Consider the following 11,954-nt stretch of genomic DNA (forward strand, 5'->3'; position numbering starts at 1 on the left):
TAGATTTTGAGCAATGGGGAAAAACAAGATTTTGGAAGATAAATGGTTAGATAACTTGGCCAAGATAAGTATCCATCTTTATATGTTATTGTCCGAAGAAAAAGTTCTTCAATTGCTAATGTTATGGGTTCTGTTCCGCTTAGTGTTTATTTTAGGAGAGCTTTAGTTGGTCAGAATCTTATATTTTGGCTTGATTTGTGTGCTTCTATTGTACATATCCAGTTGAATCACTCTTCTAATTGTTTTAGATGGAATTATAATCAGAATGGACGGTTCTCGGTTAGGTCAATGTACCTAGCTTTAATTAATAATGGCTATATTGAGAGAAATAAGATAATTTGGAAGCTTAAGAAGCTGCTTAAGATTAAGATTTTTATGTGGTACTTGCTTAAAGGGGTTGCGTTAACTAAAGACAATCTGGCAAGACGGAATTGGAATGGCAATTTAAGATGTTGTTTCTGTATGAAAAATAAGACTATTCAACATCTTTTTATGGATTGTCATTATGCAAAGTTTATATGGAGAGCAGTTCATTACTCTTTTGGTTTATACCTTTCTAGTAGCATATCTTATATTTTTTTATCGTTGGCTTTTGGTGTGGACAAGAAAAAGAGCAAATTTATACTTACTGGAGCTTCTACTATACAGAGCCTGTGGTTGAGTAGGAATGATATGGTTTTTGACAAATCACCATCTATTTCATATATGCAGGTAATTTTCAGGGTAACATATTGGCTTCGGTTTTGGATATAACTACAAAGGTGTGATGAAGATGGAGAGTTTCTAAAAGTTGCATGTCGTAAGCTTAAGACGACAGTTATGTAACTTTTTACCAATTATGGATGGAGATTCACAAATAGACTTCAATAAATGTGTAATCCTTATCTTACATTGGTTATTTCTTATTTTTGGTTGGTATTTTCAATTTTTATTTGAACTAGAGTGCTTGATTATAATAATTGGCTGTAGCTATTCTGAGCAAAGGCTGAGATGTTCTATTCCATTATTAAAAAAAATCAATTATGATTTGTGATTAATGTCTCCATTATCATCGTACTCCGTCCATTAAAAAAAACACATAATCAGGATATGATGTGATATATAAACAAGAAGGATTCATTGTCGTATTCTAAGATATGTCTATTGGGATGAAGGGAGTATGTCGTTGTTGAAGTGAGCAACGATGTCTTGTTTTTTTCTGATTAAGATACAAAATTTGCTTAGATTTTTGTTAGTATGTCTTTTAAACCGCTAAACAATGTATTTCAGGTTAAAATTTACTATCCAGAAGTTGCTTTAAATGTCAAATAAAGTCATTTTAAGTTTAAAATAACTAAACTTAATTAACAATATGCTAATGACTTTCTTGTGTTACGTGCCCGTATTTAACCTTTATCTTTATAAGATTCAGCTAATAAAGATGATGATTAAGTAAGAACATGTTAAACGAGAAAATCATCTTTGCACGATTAATTGACTTTTATAAACATGGAAAGTAAATTTATTAGTATTTTAGAGCAGCTTCTGTATATAAAGCTTTCGTATGAAAAACATCGTTTCACATATTGGAAAGCATACTAACTAAAACTGTGGTAGAATCTTCGTCTTAATCGGAAAATAATGGGGTATGATGTCTTTTGTGCAAAAACTTTCAAAACATAAGTTACTCTAATATATTAAATAATTCTTCATCTCAAACCGGACCTCAGAGAAATGGTGTTGAGGTGGCTCAAGCGACTATTCCCTTCATCTCGGAACAACTTTGTTTTTTAGCTCCTCCGATTGGTCGTATTTATTGGAGTTTGTGAGCTAGAGGATAAATATAATAAAATAAAAAATAATTATATTGAATTTTAATAATGTGAAGGTATTTTAATTTTGTATTGCTATATGTGGGAGCCTAGGAGGGATGAAAATGTATTTATATAGTACTGTATGTGGGAGAGAGAAAATCCCTTATATACCCCTGAAATTTTAGCTAATCCCTTTTATGCCTCTGAATTTTGTTTAGTTCCTTGTATACCCCAAAATTTGATTTTGATCCCTTCCATGCCCCTCCCGTCAGTTGACCGTTAGTTGACCATCTAATTTCTATAAATATGTCAATTCTACCCTTTGGATGAACATAAAAACTTATGAATTACATTATTAAAAATGTAAAAGTTTATGCATTAGACTATTATAATTATGAGTTTGTTGTGCGATATATTATTTATGACAACTTATTTTTTTTACCAGGAAACAGTGGGGGAAGCCCCCACGGTAATTTTCATTTATATAAAAAAGGAAAACTGTACAAAAGAATTACAAGTTATCAATCCATGATTGAAGAAAAGATCTGAAAGGTACTTTTAAGCCTTTTAAGCCTACGGCTTGTTTGGGAACTCGAGGGAAGGGGATTGGGAGTTTACACAAGGGAATTGATGATGAGATTAAGATGGGAATTTAATTTTTAATCCTAATATCTTGTTTGATAGAGGTGATGGAAATTGATAGGGAGTTTAGTTAGAGATTAGATCATTAATAAAAACGAATGGCTGAGATTTGCTTAGACAAAGTAATGAGGAATTCCCTCCCAATTACCTGCCCCTACCCAGATATTGAAAATGAGGGAGTTCCTTTCTCAATTCCCCATCCCCATCCCACCAAAATTCTCATGTCTCCCAACCAAACAAAACACTTAATAGTCTCATCCCTCTAAACTCCCAATCCCTCTTAAAAACTCCCTCCAATCAAACGGGCTGCTAGTTAAATTTAGACTTAGCTCCTCCTTGAGACTTGATTTCCACCTTGGGAGGGAGGGAGAAACATTGTTAAAAATAAATCAGTACTCTACTTCCAAAGGAGCCATGCAGCGACCAGAAAAATTTCTATAAAACAGTTTGGAGAAATATTCCTATGTCTCTGGATCATGACACAACTTATTTTAGATAATGAAATAAAAAATATGTATTTATTTTATTTTAAAAATTCATAAAAATGAGTAGCATTCATACAAATATATGACTTTTTATGAATGTTCCCGATAAAAAAACATTACCCTATTAATATTTCAAATAATTTTTTTAATTTATTATATTTGTTTTATTTTCAAAATTTATGTCAAAATTTTCTGCTCTAATAATTTACTCTCATTAGTTTCCTAAAATGCATATACTGTGCACTCAAATAAAAATTTCAACCTTTTTCAAGCTTATATTCAAACCTAAATTAATCATCAAGAGCATAACAGACATTCGCCACCAAACGTCACAGTGAAAAGAAGGAAAATGTAACGGTAGGGACATAAAGGAATCAAGTTAAAATTTTAGGGGTATAGAAGGGATCAAGTAAATTTCAGGAGTACGAAAGGGATCGAGTGAATTTTCATTGGTACACAGAGAATTTACTCATAGCAAAGCGCTAGTGACTGACCTGTCTCTCCCCCATGTCAGGCAATGGAAAGCAAGGAGCGATGTTGTATGAAATGGATTGCTTCAATGCATAGGTTTTTTTTGAAACAAACCCGAAAACATAAGCTAGATATTGTGATATTTACTTTATATTATCCTCTGGAGTATAGGAACAGAAACAGGTGAGAAAAGGATCAAACTATGTCAGCAACCTTTTTTTTTGTCGGAATATCACAGTATTTTAAAAGCAGGGTCGTGCTCCTCCTTCTCCTCCATTATAGTTTCCCATGTAAAATCAAAGGTGTTTTTGATTATTATTCTGTGATGAATAATTGGGCATTGGAGATTATTGATTTTGATATTTGGAATTTATTCACGAAGCGGTTTTGGAGATGATTGGATTTCACAGGTGATCGCAGGATTTGTTATTTCATGTGACCGGTCAGACCGGGCGCTGGTAGCCGGTCAGACCGGCGTGTATTGTGCGGTCAGACCGGCTAGCCCGCGGTCTGACCGGCCGACGCTGTGTCGGTTTCGGTTTCGGGTTGTTTGTTTGGATATCTGTGATTATTTCATGATTATGGCCTCTAGATGGATACTATACGTATGCAATACTGATATTTGCTACTAATGAGTCAAGTTACAGATAGCTTGGTCTCGGAATATAGTTTCTTTGTTTATTTCATGTGTAGGTGACTCGATGTCTCGGGAGAGTATTTGCGGTGATGGACCGGGAGTCGACTTGGGGATAAGACGACGTCCGTGGTGGTCAGAGATCATGCGGGATACTTAGGCTAGAGTTGATGCACGTGGTTGATGGAGATTCTATATGGCATACGATGGAGGTATTGTGTGTGTATGGGATGCGTAGTCGAATTTGGAAGGAGTCCAAATTTGGTTCGATTGGTTATGTAAAGTTTCTTTCTTGTACTAGAGGGTTTCCTAAGGTGTTTAGGACTCTTAGTATGAGTTTGGTTCGTGGCTTTAGGCTGCCTACCTCATGTATAAATAGAGGGGGAGCGTGAGGCTTCCCTGTATCGCTTTAGAGAGCAATTGAGTTGAGTTTTGAGTTAGGGTTTCGAGTTTAGTCGAAATTTTTGTAAGGAGTGTTGTTGGTGCACTTTGTAAACACAGATAGAATCAATAAAGTCGTCATCTACTTTAAAAGTTCTTCGATTTGTGTTTCACCGGTTTTCGGCGGTCTAACCAGCAACTCACCGGCGGTCAGACCGACGGCAAGCGGCGGTCAGACCGGCAGCGACGTCAGGCGCGGCAGGGATTCCAGGGCGGTCCAACCGGAAGATCAACACCGGTCAGACCGGCGGCTACGCTTCAGTCAGACCGGCAGATCAATCTCGGTCAGACCGACTTCCGTCGAGTTCGATGGTAACTTTTATTTTCCGCTAAAAGTTTTCGGTTTTTGGGTATACCAACCATTCACCCCCCTCTGGTTGGCTTAGTTCTTGTGATTCGATCCTACAAGTGGTATCAGAGCCTTGTTTTCTTCTTTGGATTTTTATCGATCTAGAGTTTTTGCCATGGCTACTCCTGCTAGGTTTTCAACTAAGCCTCATGTCTTCGATGGAACGGATTTTTCTCATTGGTGTAGTAGGATGCAATCTTATATTATGGCTGAAGACTATGATATTTGGAGAAAAGTTTCTCATCCTTATGCGATTCCTGAAGAGATTAATACTGTTGCTTTAAAAACTGAGTTTGAACAAAATTGCAAAGCTCGCAATATTCTTTTGAGTGGGATTTCTCGTTCGGATTATGATCGTGTTGCTCATCTTCGAACTGCTCATGAGATTTGGAATGCTTTGAGTAATTTTCATCAAGGAACTAATAACATTAAAGAACTTCATCGAGATCTTTTCAAAAAGGAGTATATTAAATTTGAGATGAAACCTGGAGAAGCTTTGGATGACTATCTTTTTAGGTTTATTAAAATTTTGAGTGATCTTAGATCTGTTGATTCTTCTTATGATACTAATTATCCACAATATGAGATTTCTCGTCACTTTTTGAATGGTCTTGACATGTCTATTTGGGAGATGAAAGTTACATCTATTCAGGAGTCTGTTAACATGACTACTTTGACTTTGGATTCACTTTATATAAAATTGAAAACACATGAGATAAATGTTCTTTCTCGAAAAGTTGATTCTAAGTCGAGTGCTTTGGTTTCTTCTTCTTCTTCTTTGGATGTTGATGCTTCTTCATCTAAGCCTTCTTTTCTTGCTGTTTTTAATGCCACATCCGATGATCAACTCGAACAGATTGAGGAGGAGGATTTGGCTTTGGTAGCTAACAGAATTGCTCGAGCTATGAATAATGCCAGGAACAGGAAAAGAGGTGGTCCAAATCGTTGCTTTGAATGTGGTTCAATTGATCATCTTCGTTCGCATTGTCCTAAGCTTGGGAGAGGTAAAGACAAAGATGGTGAGAAGTCCAACAACAACAAGCCGAAGGATTCATCTCAAGGGAGGAAGCTGGAGAATCTCAGGAAGGCTTTTCAAGAAGTTTGCGCCGCCTTCAAGCCACTAAGTGATGTAGATGGTGAAAGTGGAGATGATGATAAGGGAAAGAACATCTCCGATGTTTGCTTCATGGCGCGTGGTGAATCTGACACAGAGTATGAAGATAATGAGGTAAGTGCTTTTGAGGAAGCTATTAATATTTTGAGTGAAAAGAATAAGAAGTGTGAGAAGATGTATAGAAAACAGGAATTTATCATTGGATCTCTTAAATCTGAAATTGCTAGATTAAAATCTCTTATTCCTAATGATGATGATTGCTCAAATTATGAGGTTTTAATGAATGAGATTTCAAAAATTAGAGATGTTAATGCTGCACATGATTTGAGAAATAGATCTTCTCTTGCTTGTAGTTTTTGCTTTGCACACACGCACTTTGGATGAGTTGTTTTTAACTAAAAAGTTGTTGCAAAAATATCAAATTGCTTTTCATGCTAGTTTGATGTTTAACATGATTTCTGCTAAAAAGTTAAAACAACCTCATGATGTTTTGGATTGCTCAACATGTAATTTGAATAAGTTGAAATTGAAAGATGCTTTAGGTCGTGTTGAGTACATGGAAGATGTTGTGAAAAACAATGAAGTGCTTTCTTGCCCCAAATGTCGTAAAAGCAAAGGTGTCATGGTAGATTGTGAAATTTGTGCTAATTTAGAAAAAGAGGTTTTTTATTTGAAAAATTCTTTGCTAAGATTTTCTGATGGTAAAAAGAACCTCAACATGATTTTGGATCAATCAAAGGTTAGCACACATAACCGTGGTTTAGGTTTTAATCCTTATGCTCATAATTCTAGACATCCTCCTGTTGTGTTAGGTGTTGGTGCTAGAAGTGGTGAGATTTTGGTTAAACCTGATACTAATAAAACTGTGTTTAAATCTGCTGGTATCATGTCTACTATGAGTGCATCTTCTTCAAAATCCAATGTTGTGCATGCAAAATCTCCTGTTGTTGCTTGTGTTGCTAAATCTTCTAATGCTACCAATGTGTCTAATCATCGTGAAAAATATACTTGTTCTTTTTGTTGCAAAGATGGACATATTGTTGGTTTTTGTTTCAGATTAGCTCATAAACAGAAAAAGGAGAGAGAGATTGCTTTTGCATAATCAAAGTGGCAAAAAATCGGGTTTTCCCTCGAGGAAACCAGTCAGACCGCAGTGGGTCCCGCGGTCAGACCGGCGACCGGTCTGTCCGGCGGTACAGAGGCGGTCAGACCGGCCCTCGGTCAGACCAGCCTCGGAGGAATTTTTTTGAAAATTCTAAAATTGATTTTGCACGTGGATATATGCCTATTGGATCTTCTGGTCATGTGTCTCAGTACTGGATTCCTAAATTTTTATTATCATCTAACCCCAGTACTGAGGCTTCGACTTCTGCTTGTGTGTAGGCTTTGGTGGCAAGGAAGGAGAACATGTGGATCGTGGATTCCGGTTGTTCGCGGCACATGACCGGTGATAAAAATTGGTTCTCCTCACTCAAAAAGGCATCCAAGACTGAATCAATTATTTTTGGTGATGTTTCTACAAGTGTTGTTCTCGCTACAGGTTTGGTTTAGGTAAGTGAAAATTTTGAATTGAAGAATGTAGCTTTGGTTGAGGACTTAAAGTACAGTTTGCTTTCGGTTTCACAAATTGTTGATGAAAATTTTGAGGTTCACTTCAGTGAAAAAAATTTGAGGTTCACTTTAAGAAAACTGGAAGTAAAGCTTTTGATTCTTGTGGTGATTCTGTGTTGAATATTTCTCACTATGGAAGAGTTTTTAAAGCTGATTTTGAAAATCCTGTTTCATCTGTGATAACATGTTTGGTTGCTAAGTTTGATAAAGATGTGATGTTTTGGCATCGTAGACTTGGATATGTTGGTTTTGATCATCTCACTAGGTTAAGTGGTTTGGATCTTGTTCATGGTTTGCCTAAACTTAAGAAAGATCTTGATTTGTTTTGTACACCGAGTCGTTATGCTAAGATGGTTGCTTCTTCACATGATCCTATTGTTTCTGTGATGACGGATGCACCGGGACAGCTATTACACATGGACACTGTTGGTCCGGCTAGAGTGAAATCTGTTGGAGGAAAGTGGTATGTGTTGGTTATTGTTGACGATTTTTCTCGATATTCTTGGGTTTTCTTTATGGCAACTAAGGACGAAGCTTTTCAACACTTTCGTGGTTTATTTCTTCGATTGGAGCTTGAATTTCTTGGTTCTTTGAAAAGAATTCGAAGTGATAATGGTGGTGAGTTTAAAAATGCTTCTTTTGAACAATTTTGCAATGAAAGAGGTCTTGAACATGAATTTTCTTCTCCTCATGTTCCTCAACAAAACGGTGTTGTTGAAAGGAAAACTCGTGTTTTGGTTGAGATGGCTAGAACGATGTTGAATGAATATAAAACTCCTAGAAAATTTTGGGCTGAGGCTATTAACACTGCTTGTTATATTTCAAATCGGGTTTTCTTGAGATCTAAACTTGGAAAAACTTCTTATGAACTTCGATTTGGACATCAACCCAAAGTTTCACATTTGCGTGTTTTTGGTTGCAAGTGCTTTATCTTGAAATCTGGAAATTTGGATAAGTTTGAGGCACGTTCTACCGATGGATTGTTTCTTGGTTACCCCGCACACACTCGTGGTTATCGTGTACTTATTTTGGAGACTAACAAAATCGTTGAGACTTGCAAACTTTCTTTTGATGAGGCTAGTCCAGGTACTAGACCCGATATTTCAGGTACACTGTCACAGGTTCAGGGGGAGGATGGTCGTATTTTTGAAGACGAGAGCGACGACGACTATGACGACGAAGTCGGCTCGGCCGGTCAGACCGGGCGCCAGGCAGGTCAGACCGCCGGCACACCTCCGGTCAGACTGCCACAGGAGGAGCGGTCAGACCGGCCAGGTTCGTCAGGTTCCGGTATTGTTGATGCTGATCGAGATGGTCCTCCGGAGATTACAACTTCGACCAATACTGATATAGAACGTGGCTCAATTTCAGAAGTCGCTGCTCCTTTGCACTTTCAACGACGACATCCGCCGGAACAAATCACTGGTAATATAGGTGAGTGGACTACAAGGTCTAAGGTAACGACTCATGATGTTTGTGCAAATTCTGCATTTGTTGCTTCTTTTGAACCCAAAGATGTGTCACATGCATTAACTGTTGAATCGTGGATTAATGCCATGCATGAAGAACTTGAAAATTTTGAGAGAAACAAAGTTTGGACTTTAGTTGAACCACCTTCTGGACATAATATTATTGGAACCAAGTGGGTTTTCAAAAATAAACAAAATGAGGATGGTTTGATTATGAGAAATAAAGCTAGACTTGTTGCTCAAGGTTTTACTCAAGTTGAGGGTTTGGATTTTGATGAAACTTTTGCTCTTATTGCTAGAATTGAGGCAATTAGACTTTTGTTGGCTTTTGCTGCTTCAAAAGGTTTTAAATTGTATCAAATGGATGTGAAAAGTGCTTTTCTAAATGGTTTTATACAGGAGGAAGTTTATGTCAAACAACCACCAGGTTTTGAAAATCCTGATTTTTCCAACCATGTTTTTAAATTGTCTAAAGCTTTGTATGGTTTGAAACAAGCTCCTAGGGCATGGTATGATAGGCTTAACAACTTTTTGCTTGCGAAAGGTTTTACAATGGGAAAGGTTGACAAAACGCTTTTTGTTCTTAAGCATGGTGATAATCAACTTTTCGTTTAGATTTATGTGGATGATATCATCTTTGGTTGTTCGACTCACGCTTTGGTTGTAGAGTTTGCTGAGACTCGCAGGGAATTTGCGATGAGCATGATGGGTGAGTTATCGTACTTTTTGGTATTGCAAATTAAGCAAACACCTCAAGGTACTTTTGTGCATCAAACGAAGTATACGAAGGTTCTTTTGAGACGGTTCAAAATGGAGAATTGCAAGCCAATTTCAACACCAATTGGTTCTACAGTTGTGTTGGATCCTGATGAAGATGGTGAAGTTGTTGATCAAAAGGAATATAGAAGTATGATTGGATCTTTGTTGTATCTAACTGCTTCTAGGCCAGACATACAATTTGCTGTGTGTTTGTGTGCATGCTTTCAAGCTTCTCCTCGTGCTTCACATCGTCAAGCGGTCAAGCGAATAATGAGGTATTTGAATCATATACTTGAGTTTGGAATTTGGTATTCTACTTCATCTTCTATATGCTTAAGTGGATATTCCGGTGCTGATTTTGGGGGTTGTAGAATTGATAGGAAAAGTACTAGTGGAACATGTCATTTTCTTGGTACATTATTGATTGCATGGTCTTCTAGGAAACAATCTAGTGTTGTTTAATCAACTGCTGAATCTGAATATGTTGCTGCTGCTAGTTGTTGTTCACAGATTCTTTGACTTTTATCTACTTTAAAAGATTATGGTCTTACTTTTGAGAAAGTACCTCTCTTTTGTGATAATACTAGTGCTATTAACATTGGTAACAATCTTGTTCAACACTCACGCACGAAGCACATTGATATTCGTTTTTACTTTCTAAGGGATCATGTTGAGTTCCAGTTTTTGGACACAAAGTTGCAAATTGCTGATATTTTCACTAAACCTTTGGATTCTAATCGCTTTGCTTTTCTTCGTGGTGAATTGGGCATAATTCATCCTTTTGGCATGGTTTGAAGGGGAGTTTGTACCTCATGGTTTTATCAAGCAATAATATGACAATGAAAAAATTGAGAAAAGAGAGCTTTGTTTATGCATATGGTATTTTCTTGTGCATGCTAACAATACTTTGAAGGTTTATTTGTCTCTAGCATAGCTTGTATGTATTCTAATCTTTTCATGAGATTTAGATTTTGCTTTTAAGGGAGATGAAGCATGACACTTAAATTCTACTTGAATTAAGCAAATATGCAATGTTGATGCTAGCATACGGTTTGATTTGTAAATGCTCTATATATATGCTTTATTGACTTGTTATTCCTCAAATAGCTTTAATTGCTCATTGTGAAAAAGAGAATAAAAAATATGAAAAAAAATGAATACCGAATCTTTGTAAACAGTCTTGACGACAAGGACGTATTCGATGTGAGCAAAATAATGGGTGCCGAATCTCTGGAAACAGTCTTGACGACAGGGACGTACCCGGAATAAAAGAGAAAAATATGAGCAAAAAGGCTCAAGAAAAGAAAAAGTTAAAAACATTCTCTTGGTTATTTTGTGCTAAAGGTTATTTGAGAAAGAGTGATAAATGCAATAGGTATATGTATTTAGTGTTTATTCTTCAACCTATGTGCTTGTTAAGATGTTCCATTATAAATCGTATGAAATCATGAATTTTGATTGTTGATTCAAGCTTAATTGTAAAATCTTTGGTTCATGATTATACTTTAATGCATGCTTGTTATATTATAGATAGGTTTATCTTCTTTTTATTGCAACACATGACTTGATATGCTATATGTATACTAAGCTCTTGAACATTAACGAACATAATTCGTATGCTTGATGAAATCATTGTCAAAAGGGGGAGAAGTAATGTGAAAATTTTTGGATTTTTGGAGAGTTGGTTAGAAGAGCATGTTTTTGGTTCAATTGGGAATTTCTTTCTTTTAAAAAGGGGAAGAAATTTTCTTTTGGATTTTAGAAGTTTTCTTTTGGACTTTTGAGCACGATGTGTACGTTTGTACGAAGTGTGCTTTTTACTACTTTTGTTTTTATTTTTCCAAACACCAAAACAATTTTGATGGGTTTGCCAATGTGTTCATCAAGGGGGAGATTGTAAAATCAAAGGTGTTTTTGATTATTATTCTGTGATGAACAATTGGGCATTGGAGATTATTGATTTTGATATTTGGAATTTATTTACGAAGCGGTTTTGGAGAGGATTGGATTTCATAGGTGATCGCAGGATTTGTTATTTCATGTGACCGGTCAGACTGGGCGCTGGTAGCCGGTCAGACCGGCGTGTTTTGCGCGGTCAGACTGGCTAGCCCACGGTCTGACCGGCCGACGCTGTGTCGGTTTCGGTTTCGGGTTGTTTGTTTGGATATCCGTGATTATTTCATGAT

The sequence above is a fragment of the Oryza glaberrima genome, chromosome 1, assembly GCF_000147395.1.
Source record: "Oryza glaberrima chromosome 1, OglaRS2, whole genome shotgun sequence".
NCBI classification, from domain to species: domain Eukaryota; kingdom Viridiplantae; phylum Streptophyta; class Magnoliopsida; order Poales; family Poaceae; genus Oryza; species Oryza glaberrima.